This window comes from Drosophila obscura, unplaced genomic scaffold, assembly GCF_018151105.1.
Source record: "Drosophila obscura isolate BZ-5 IFL unplaced genomic scaffold, ASM1815110v1 contig_192, whole genome shotgun sequence".
Lineage (NCBI taxonomy): Eukaryota > Metazoa > Arthropoda > Insecta > Diptera > Drosophilidae > Drosophila > Drosophila obscura.
In genome coordinates, this window is record NW_024542781.1 from 5,536,980 (window position 1) to 5,549,211 (window position 12,232).

At 42.0% G+C, this 12,232-nt stretch overlaps 1 long non-coding RNA gene across 1 annotated transcript; it reads right to left on the minus strand.

Moving 5' to 3' along the window:
- Positions 1-11,343: 11,343 nt before the first annotated feature.
- On the minus strand, positions 11,344-11,703 carry LOC121404272. Its single transcript, XR_005967856.1, has 2 exons — positions 11,528-11,703; positions 11,344-11,468 (listed from the first exon to the last, which is right to left on the minus strand). It is a non-coding gene; the product is annotated as an uncharacterized LOC121404272 (long non-coding RNA).
- Between the last annotated feature and the right edge of the window lie 529 nt (positions 11,704-12,232).

The window sequence follows — 12,232 nt, forward strand, 5'->3', positions numbered from 1 at the left end:
GAGGCTCATCAGAAAAAGCAGACCACACTTCAAATTCGATCATCTCCGTAGTAAAACGTTTGGCTGTCTGGCACAGTGACCTGCCTGCCACAGAGTTCTAAACTAAACCTAACATAAACATATCAACTTCAACAGTCTTAAACCCGCCCCCGCGTCTTCAATCGACCTATCATTAACTCTCGTTATTAAATTCGCACACCTTTCGCTAGTTTTGGATAATACATATATATTAACTTAAGTAAAATAAATTGTGAATATATTAACTGAACAATCATCGTCTCTTAAATAATCTTGCAAAACAACGCTACTGAAGAAGCTCAGTAGCTCAACATTTGGTGACCCCGACGTGATATAAACATAAACTCTTTAAATTGTATCACAAAAAACATTTTCGTTGGATAAATTCGCTTTGAACCACGGTGTTTCGGTTCATCGTTTGTGCACAAGCAACATAAACGGTTCTCGCGTCATCTGCTTTGCGGTCTGCTTGCTTGCTGTTGTTTCGTTTCGGTTTCGTGCTCTCAGTGTGCATGCCTTTGTTGTTGTCGGATGCACAAGTGCAGTGCGTTTCAAACTGTTAGCTCTCGCTGCTGATCTGTAAAACTGCAAGACTGTGTGTTTTAAACGCTGCGATCGATTGTACAGTTCGTGTAAAACTGTTCGAGGTTATTCACCGGCTGTTAACCTCTACACTCTCTCAGTGACTCTAAGCCCAGCTTTTCTATTGAACATACACGATGGCTTCTAATAGCACCCCTTCGATCTTGCCCCCCTCACCATTGTTCGTCGATTCGGAAGCTGCATTCTACAAGCGCAAGGTGCAATCCATGCTAGGGGCGGCACGGAGAACGAGCACCATAATGCCCTGGAGAAGATTGATCTCGATGAGATCGGTAGTCCCTTGAGGGATGAGTTTGACGAGTGCGTGGTCATGCTGGAGATTCGCATAAAGCGAGAGTTAAACAAGCGGCAGCCCACAATGCTACCATGTTCAACAATGCGGGCGGACCATGTAGGAGAGGCCCCAACTACGGTCGTCGTGCAAAGTCGGCCACGCCTGCCGGAGTTGAAGCTTCCTGAGTTCGGTGGGGGCTATGCTCAGTATTCCTCGTTTTGGGGCATGTTCTCCTCCATTATAGATAAGGACCCTGACCTTACGAATGTCGAGAAGCTGCAACATTTACGATGATGCCTAAAGAGACCAGCGCTGGACACGATCTCGTCGCTGGAATTTAGCCACGCCAGCTATCCTATTGCTCTAGATTTACTCAGCAAACGATTTAATAACAAGCGTCTCATCTTTCAGGCACATGTCACAGACATTCTGAGCTTGCAGAGTGTCGAGGCCTCATCTGTTTCCCAACTACGGTCCCTTTCGGATACAGTTAATGCCAATCTGCGAGCGTTACAAAGTATGGGGACAAAGAAGCAGATTGCTGACTGTTTCTTAATACACAGCCTACTACAGAAGGTGGACAGCGCCACACAAACCAAGTGGGAGGAATGCTCGTCGTTGGATAGCATACCCTCCAGCCAGCAATTCTCCACGTTTCTGGAGCAGAGATGCCAGAGGTTGGAAACCCAAGAGCACGCAAATGATATGTACACCCAGAGCAGTCGGAAACACTGTCTAATCGCAACCAGCTCCAAGGTCTGTACATTCTGCGGTGATCCAGGACACTCCATTTATGCGTGTTCACAATTTGGGAATCTTTCCGCTCAGCTTCGGCTTCAGGAAACTAAGAAGCTGTCACTGTGCACCAACTGTCTCCGAGCAGGCCACACGCAGGGTGCATGTCATTCTCGATCCTGCCGAATATGTGGTGCCAGACATCACACTCTACTTCAATTCGAGTCCCCGTCTTACGGTTCTCAATCCATTCTGCCATCACTGTCACATTCTACATCAGCTCCGCAATTGCCCGCGGGACCCTCTGGCGTTGTACATACTGCAACAGCGTCAGCCACATCGCTTTTGGCCCATAGTCACAGGCAGGACATCGTACTTCTTGCTACTGCCATAATCAGCGTAAGGAATCGCTCTGGTACACTCATTCCATGCCGTGCCTTGCTTGATTCTGGATCGCAGGTGCATCTCATTACTTCTCGCCTGGCTCAGCAGTTGCAGCTTCAAAGGAAAGAGTCGGATGTTTTGGTGTCTGGTCTCGGCGAGTCGCGTGCCACATCGGAAGGATGCTGCGTAGATATCAACCTGGAATCACGCACATCAAGTTATGCCACGACCATTTCGGCAGTAGTTGCTCCCACCATTACGTCCAGTCAACCTAACTGCAAAATCGACCTAAACAGCTGGAACATTCCCTGCAACACACAGTTAGCGGATCCCAAGTTCTACAAGTCTCAACCTGTGGACATTCTTATTGGAGCGGGACTGTTCTTTGAGCTTCTCTGCATTGGCCAAATCCAATTGGGAGCTGGTCTGCCACGTCTTCAGGAAACCAGGCTAGGATGGATAATTGCAGGAGAGGTGTCTCAGTCTCGCGCATCAGATCCACTTTCTCCTGTGTTATTTTCAGTTAACCAGTCTAAAGTGCCCCCTCGCACGAGTATTGGACCCCTTCGTCGAGTCAGGCATGGTTTCCGGAGTGGCTATACTAAAGACGTCACCTGGATCAACAAAGGAAATGTGGCTGCCAAAGAAGGATGTTAAAGACCCGTGCTCTTCAACGGGGGCAGTATGTTCGGCTAAGCGCCGGCCCATGGCAGCACAAAGAGTAGTTGATCATCTCTTAATCTAATGTCTCTCTTTATAACCGTATGTTTGCTTGTACGTATGCTCTTGCTGGTGCGTTGCTCTTTCTCGGCGTTAGTCAGCCGCTGTGGGGGAGGCTCATCAGAAAAAGCAGACCACACTTCAAATTCGATCATCACCGTAGTAAAACGTTTGGCTGTCTGGCACAGTGACCTGCCTGCCACAGAGTTCTAAACTAAACCTAACATAAACATATCAACTTCAACAGTCTTGAACCGGCCCCCGCGTCTTCAATCGACCCATCATTAACTCTCGTTATTAAATTCGCACACCTTTCGCTAGTTTTGGATAATACATATATATTAACTTAAGTAAAATAAATTGTGAATATATTAACTGAACAATCATCGTCTCTTAAATAATCTTGCAAAACAACGCTACTGAAGAAGCTCAGTAGCTCAACAAACACTTAACCATAAAAAACCATAATTCGTTAAAAAATGTTAAATCCCGAAATCTATCAGAGAAAGTAACGTTTTGGCCACAGCGTGTCGTGTTGACTAGTGTTATCATTATTTAATTTCGATGAATTCCTAAACATTAAATGGATTTAGTAAGCAGCGAAGAGCGCGGGTCTGCTTGTATTTTAATATAATTACTTTTGAAAAAAGGAAGTATTTTTTTTCCATTGTTTGAACAGCGAAAGCTCTAAGTACATAGTGAAAAGGGAATTAGATTAGTTAATTCGAAGTTAAATTCGAATTATACTATGCAACAGCTAATAAAATACTCTGGCATCAAACATAATTTTTCTAAAACACTCGGGACTCCAAAATTGTATAATATATTATGCTTTTTTCATGATTTAGGTTTTTGTAAAGTTATTTAAAAAATTATATATTGTATGTTTTTATTTTTTCACATAACTTGAGAATGTTACACCTCAATTACACCGCAGTTCTGATATATCGAAAAGCTAGTAGATGCGGCTTTCAAACTTTTATTTCTTATAAAAGGACTTAACATGCGTAACTTAAAGCTTTTCTTACAAAGCTAATCCCTACTAATCCCCTAATCCCTAATATTTGGATTTTGGTCTAAGGGAAATTTTCTTGTTAACAAGACGAGTGAAAATATGGGGTAGAAATATGATAAATGAAGAACATCTGAAATTAAAATTCCTTTTGTATAATTCATGCGAGGTCGAGAGTATCGAAATGCTTTGTATGTATCTGTTGTTTATTCTTTAATTTTATTGAATGATTTTGGTAAATGTTCTATAAACAGGATTATGCTTAAAACTATTTTTTTTTAATTCTGAACAAATCGCGGTTAGTTGATTGTATTTGTATACCCGTACTTGAAGAGTTAAGGGGTATATAAGTGGTTGTGTGTAACGCAGAGAAGAAAACGTTTTCGACCCCATAAAGTATATATATTCTTGATCAGCATCAATAGCCGAGTCGATATAGCCATGTCCGTCTGTCCATCTGTCTTGATGAGCTCCTAGTTCTCAGAGACTATAAAGGCAACCAAATTTTGTTTCCAGACCCATGTGACATCAAACTGTTACAAGTGTATACAACACACGTACCCCTAAATAAAACTCTTTCGCATCAAGCAGGACAGCGTCACACTTTCCACAATCACAGACAAAAAATCACATTTTACCGTTTGGAACGTTCCTGGCCCAACATTTTGGACTTTACTTTACTTTCTTTGTTATTCTAATTTTGGTACATTTAAAAATCAGAAATGTCAAAACAAGCTTTGCTTGGTAAAATATAAAATGTAGTACATTTATTAAAAAAATCGTACTGTTGTCACTCTTTAGACTATTGAAATGATTTCTAACTTAAAGTGTTAAGAATAACACTACTCGACACGATTTTTCCTCAAGTAACAAAACAAACTTTTTCTTAAAGATTTGGGGCTTAGAAATAGTTTGAAGATATATTTTTTTTTCTATGGCAGAACTTCTTTTAAAGAATTTTTGAAAACTGGTATTTTTTTTTTTTTTTTAAAGCTTTTTTCAGAGGTAGCGCTTGTTTTTTTCAAATAACTCTAGTATCTTACGTCTGGTTATAGAGAACTTTGCTATTTTGAAAAGATAATTAAAACAGCTAGAAATATAAAGCATTGAAATGCATGATTTTTGTGCGGTATTTTTTACGAAATTTTGACTTTAAGAACTCAGGAAAAGTCGAAAAAAAATTATATCCTGTGTCCACTATTTTTTTGTGTATAGGTGCATTAATTTGGCATCGTTTATGGTATCGCTCCCAACTGGGTACGTCCCCCATGGGTGGAAGGAGGTGAGAGTTGTTTCATCCCCAAGGCAGGGAAGATAAACCACATCTCCCCAAAGGACTACAGACACATCAGTCTGTCCTCATTTTTTACTAAAAACGATGAAGCGACTAATGGATCTATATATTAGAACCAAGCTAGACAAACAAGTGTTCAGTGGAGCTCAGCACGCCTACCCCAAAGGTTGAGACCGCACTACACGAAGTTGTTCGGCATATCGAAAAGACTCCTTGGCGGCGTTCCTAGATATAAAGGGGGCCTTCAGCAACGTCAGGATCGAGTCAATAACGGCCGCACTGTCCAAGATTGACACATACCCGACGGTAGCTAGATGGCTGGACAGCGTTCTCAGGAGCAAAACAATAATCGCTAACCTAGGCTCCTCCTCGTCAAAAAATACGGTTACACGAGGCACTCGGCAGGGTTGAGTTATATCCCCTCTCATGTGGAATCTGGTCCTCAACGACCTTCTTCTTCAGCTGGGGAGGAGCGGGTATGAGGTCACGGCCGATGCGGATGATCTAGTAGTACTGGTAACGGGTAAATTTCTGCCCACAATAAGTGACCTTCTGGAATCTGAACTGGGCACCACCGCCAGCTGGCACACAAGAACGGTTTGGAACTGGTGCTGCTCTCACGAAGATATAAAATACCGAGATTCAAACTACCAGCAATTGGTGGAACGACACTCGAGCTATCAAGCGAAGCCAAGTATCTTGGTGTCATCCTTGACTTGAAAATCTCTTGGAAGAGAAACACGGAGGAAAAATCATCCACTGGATGTATAGAGTCTTATTACCACTCTGTACATCCAGTGGATGATGCGCGGCTGTAAGCCCCATTTTCGTCCAAACAAAAAGGCAATGCCAGCTTTCTACGCCTGCAGGAAGACCTTTGGACGAAGGCTACTAGGCTACTAGCCGCGCAGTTCTTCAAGCCATCGCCTTATGGTCACGCCACAATACTCCGTGAGGAGGATGGTGGAACGACTTGGGGGAGCGGCTACTGTGTTTCAGAATTCTCGTGGAAAAGAAACTTTAAAGGACACATACCGGACAGGGAGAAATGGAATAGTAGCACTGCCCTGGGGCAGAACGAGCTCTCCATTTTCACCCAGGAGTCAAAGACGGCCAAAGGGACAGGAGCTGGAATCTTCTCTGAGGAACTAGCAACCAACATATCCCTAAGAACACCAGACTGGTGCAGTGTATTTCAGGCAGAGATATATGCAGATGGCAAGCGGCTAAGTTGGTATACACCTTAGAGATACCTCCGAGGCACATAGCAATCTGCACATAGCAATCTAGCAGGCTGCCATCAAAGCCTTGGTATTCTGATCACAAGCAGACTCGTACGTGACTAAGCCAGATCAGCGCGCACTCAATCACACTCACGTGGGTTCCGGGTCATACCGACATAGCGGGCAACGAGAGTGCGGACGAGTGTGCCAGAGCTGGATCGGCCAAGCTAATGACGGACGCAGTCCGTGTAGTACGCAGTCCGTGGAGGCCACTACGAGTCATCATCTCGAAGATGATGGGCCGAGCAAGAACGAGATCGGACAGAAGGTGGAACACCACACCCAACTGTGACCCCCCTTAACGCACCAAGACTCTCCTAAACTTCAGGAAGAGTCGGGTGTGATCACTGACGGGAGTTATAACAGAGCACTGTGTCATCGGCCGCATGGCTACAAGGTACAGACTGCCCCACCATGACTTCTGCCGCAGCTGCAGGGACGAGGAGGAAATAGAGAGCATCCAGCACCTTCTCTGCAACTGTCCTGCACTCATGGGGAGGCGTCACCGAATACTCGGCGGCGCCTTCTATGAAGACCTGGACAGCTGGCAAACATGCCTCTAGAGAAACTGGTGCTCTTTATAGAGGCCTCGGGATGGTTCGCGAAACCTCCCTAGGCACCGAACAATATCCCGTGACGAGTGTGGGCATCACAATGGGCAGACTTGCCTCCGAGGGACCTCGACTTCGGTCGAGCAGCCCTATAAACCTAACCTAACCTAACAGTCGAAGTTACCTAACAGTCAAAAGAGTACATCCACTTGCGTGACGCCATCGCTACTGAAGGAAACGCCGCCCACATAGGTTGTTTGACCATTCTCCCAGCTACTTATGTTGGAAGCCCGCGCCACATGCATGAGTGCGCTTCAGTTGCGATGACGTACGTCCGCAATTACAGACGTCCGGATATATTCATCACATTCACTTGCAAACCGAAATGGCCCGAAATTACGAATCTGTTGCTGACAGGACAAAATTCCACCATCACGAGTATTCAAAGAAAAGATCAGATTACTCATGAATTACATTTTTAAGGAAAAGGTTTTTGGATTTACTCGTTGTTGGATGTACTCGAATGAATGGCTGAAGCGTGTTTTACCACATGCACACATTCACATTTTGCTTTGAATGTTCCCAAGATTCGACCAGATCATATTGATTCGATCATTTCTGCCGAAATACCAGATCCAGAAACTGATCCGTAGATCCAATCCTTTGAACAATGAACGAACATGGCCCTTGTGGAGCCCACAACCCAGACTCACCGTGTATGGAAAACGGGAATTGCACAGAGCGTTTTCCCCGTCCGTTGGTGAACGATACAATCAGTGGAATGGACGAATATCCATTGTATCGGCGTCGTTCTCCAAATGACACCGGCATTTCAATTGTGATGAAAGTGATAGCAAATGATTTCGTTAGCGATAACCGCTGGATCGTTCCATACTGTCCGCTTTTGTCGAAAACGCTCTCAACCTACTGCAATGTTGAGTACTGCAACTCCATCAAATCCATCAAATACGTTTACAAATATGTCAACAAAGGGAGCGACATGGCGGGGTTTGGCCTGCCGGTCCAAATGGAAACGACGAGGTGATGAAATTTGGACATTACGTGAGTTGTAACGAGGCTGTTTCGTCATGTCATCGTTTTATGCTAAGATTATTTTGAATTGTTTGAAGTCTAGTGTAAGTAGGTTAGGGCAAGGCGGGAGCGCAATAGAAGATCGCTCTTTCGCTCAAGGCGAATTCACCCCGCTTTGCCACCGTAGGTTAGCTAGGCTTAGAACAATTTGTATGAAGGAATAGAATATAATCGATAATTGGAATTTCGATCGAGCGCACGCAGTTAATTTTCGTCCCGACTTTGAATAAATCTTTAAACGCCACCAAATTTATTTTTCGGTCTCTTTTTTTTAATTATAAAAACTATTCTAATTTTTCGGAGGCAATCTGGCGGCTGTTTTCATTTCCGATTAATGAACGTCAACCGACTGTCGTGCATTTGGCAGTTCACTTGGAGAACCGCCAGCGCGTGTACTTTACATACACAAATGCAGCGCTAAGAGCAGAAAGATCACCAGCAACAACATTGACAAATTTCTTTTCGACACGCGAAAGCGATACGTTTGTAAGGACTTTACTCTATTCGGAATTGCCACGTTATTATGCATGGAACGCTTCATCAAAGAAGTTTCAACGGTAAAAGAGAGGTGACACTGCTGCTGACTTCGCTGATGTCTATTCGACTGATGCCGTCGGACGAATAAACACAGTTCATCCACGCCAAGACAAATGTATCTTCGCTTGCTTTTGGTGAACATTAGAGGACCTACATAGTTCGCTTCCTTGCGTACTGTGGATGGTGTGCTGTGCGCCACTTTTCGGGATGCTTGCCAACGTTTGACTTTGCTCGAACACGATACACATGGGACTCAACACTCGCCGATGCAACTGTTTCTGTGCCAGCGAATAAAATTCGTACTGATTGCGATCATCATCATGTCAGCGTTAAAATGGAGCGAGACATTTAATAGATATATATATAATATCCAATAACTTTATATTCTGAAAACATGTTCCCTTCCCTCTTACCTCATACCAGGCAGAGTGTGCGAGCGAGAAAGAGAATGAGAAGCGGGTCTCTTGTTGAAGGAGGCAGGGGATGCAACTGAAAATAAATTTCTTCATTCTGGCTATAATTATGATCCGATCTAATTCAGATTCGGCAATCTGGTAGATATGTTCATTCTCTACGATATTGCGTTTAGTTTTAGTTTATCTTTAAAATTGTGCCTTCCACAGATTTTCGTTCTTTGTGTTGGGCGGAAGGGAGCGGGCGAAATTTTGGAATACACTTTTAGCAGTGTGATATCATATGAGTCTGGAAACTAGATTTAGTTTCTCTAGCTCTTTTAGTCTTTGAGATCTAGGTGCTTATCAAGACGGACAGACGGTGTGAGTGTGATATCATATGAGTCTGGAAACTAGATTAGTTTCTCTAGCTCTTTTAGTCTATGAGATCTAGGCGCTTATCAAGACGGACAGACGGACGGACAGACGGACATGGCTATATCGACTCGGCTACTGAAGCTGATCAAGAATATATATACTTTATGGGGTCGGAAACGTTTCCTTCTCTGCGTTGCACACATCCACATTTACCACAAATACAATATACCCCTTAACTCTTTTTTGTATAACAAAACAAAAAGTTTTGTGACTTTCGCCAAACGCTTCTAGATTTCAGCAGAAAAACGACTTTTAACAACCAAAACTACATTTTTTCCAATAAGTTAATCTGATTCTTATTAACTAATAGCAAGCCAATATAATTGCAATTTTTTTTTTAAATAATAAATAATTTTTTTGTTGTACCATCCTAATCAAAGGGTAAAGAAAAGAGCGTTTTATTTAAAAAACGAGCCAGAGGATCGATTTTAAAATCATGTTGAGATAGGATCAGAGATGCCACAACGTTGTGCAAATGATATTTTGGCTCCAACAATTCAACATCGGGCAAAATAGGTGGGTTTAATTGCAAACTTTTCAAATTAAAAACGAGAAGGAACGTGTGAGTCGCTTCTAACGACGCGACTCTACTTATACCCGTACTCAGTCAGTATTTACATTTTTCAGCATGATTTTTTAGAATTTTAGAATTAAAAAAAAAAATTGTACATTTTACATTTTTTTGCTACATCTCTTATCTACATCTACATATATTATGTATCTTCTACATCTAACATGTAGATTATACATGTACCATTTAGATTCTACATCTCCTCCGCTAGGGGTTGCTCGCGCACTGAACGCGGCAGAGTGTGCGAGCGAGAAGGAAAATGAGTTGCACGGTCGTTGGCAGGAGGGGGCAGAGGAAGCAACTGAAAATTAATTTGTTCATTGTTCATTATGATCCCATCTGATTCAAATTTGGCAGTCTAGTAGATATGGGCATTCTCTACGATAATGCGTTTTTAGTTTTTATAGTATCTTTAAAAATGTGCCTGCCACAGATTTTCGTCCTTTGTGATGGCGGAAGGGGGCGGGACGAAATACACTTGTAGCAGTGGGATATCACATGAGTCTGGAAACCAAATTTGGTTGCCCTAGCTCTTATAGACAGACAGACAGACAGACAGACAGACAGACAGACAGACAGACGGACAGACAGACATAGCTATATCGACTCGGCTATTGATGCTGATCAAGAATATATATACTTTATGGGGAACGTTTCCTTCTCTGCGTTACACACATCCACTTTTACCACAAATCTAAATACCCCTTAACTCTTTTTTGAGTACGGGTATAACAATAGCTTAAATTGGCCGAAGGCAAAAAAAACTTGAGGTAGTTCAAAGTGGTAACGCATTATATAACCTGATGAGATTACTTAAATTAGCACAAAGTCAAAGAATCAGTTACAGACTGCGACCAATGTCAAGTCGCATAATCGTCCTTAATGTTCTTGTCATTTGTGGGGCGGAAGGGGGCGTGGAAAAATTTTGAAATACCTTTGCAATAGTGTTACTCGTATATCACATGAGTCTGGAAACAAAATTTGGTTGCTCTAGCTCATCTGAGAACTAGGCGAAAAAAAACAAGACGGAAGGACGGACGGACAGACGGACAGAGGGTTAGACAGAAAGACATAGACTCTGCTATTGACGTTGATCCAGAAGGTTGTTTATGCAAAATAGAAGAAAACTGCCGAGCGCATTGTGGGCCTTTAATTCTATAATATTTTTTTTTTTCTTACATTCGTGATTAGGCCTATACGAATCTGTTGCAGCAACATTCTATATGCGAATGTCCTCTGAAATCTTTAGTCTGCTTAAGCCATTTTGCTTTGCCAAAGATTCAATTATTCTTCGTCGCTTTTAAATTGGTACAAATTTGTGTGATTAAAATGTGTTTATGAATAAGATCATGTTTTAAATCGATATCAATCCAATCAGTCGTATCCAGGAGTACCCCTTAACTTTAAGAGAACGCCTTTCCCGTTAATGAAAGTATATGTTTTAAAATGCTAGACTTTATTTTGATGTGTAAAAACAAATTTAATATATAATTTGTTGCATCTTAGGAATACGATTTGTTTTTCAATTTTTTTATAAAATCCAGAGCACGGAGCGCTTCTGAATCTGAAATACAAAAATTTCAACTTACTCATACATACATATTTTTAAGAAAAACTAGTCACCTGTATACTCTGGTCGAGACAAATTCATAATTATCTGTTCTCCTTCAGATTCCATGAGATCACTGAATGATATATAGCATTCTCCTATGTACTGACTTGAAATACCAAATAGATCCTTATCTTTTACACTGAACAATATTAAGCTATTTCCTGCGGTCCTCTGCTGCTCATACAAATTTTTTTGCTTTTGCGAATGTCAGAGCACCTTGAAATGAAAAGTATGACTTTTTGCTGAAAACATAAAACGCAAAAGTAAGTGAAAGCGTGCCTGAGTACCTGTTTCCATTTTTTTTTGCTACATCTACATTTCTCTCTCTCGCTGTCTTCTCACACCAACACGTAATTCTTGCTCATTCTCCGTCAGAGAGCGCACACTGTGCGCCACAGATTTGTAAAAGTGTGATATCACATGAGTCTGGGAACAAAAATTTGGTTTCTCTATCTTTTATATTCTCTGAGATATAGGCGCTCAACAAGGCGGACGGACAGACAGACAATATCGACTCGATGCTGACCAAGGATATGTACTATGTACCGGGTATACAAATTTATGACAAAAAGTATAATCTAAGTTTTATGACAAAAAATATAATCTTAGTTTTTTCTGCAGGTATTTGTACTTACATACAAAATTCCTGATCGTACAGTGGAAAACAATTTTTATGGTGAACAGTAGTCTTTACTGGTGATATATCATTAAATCGA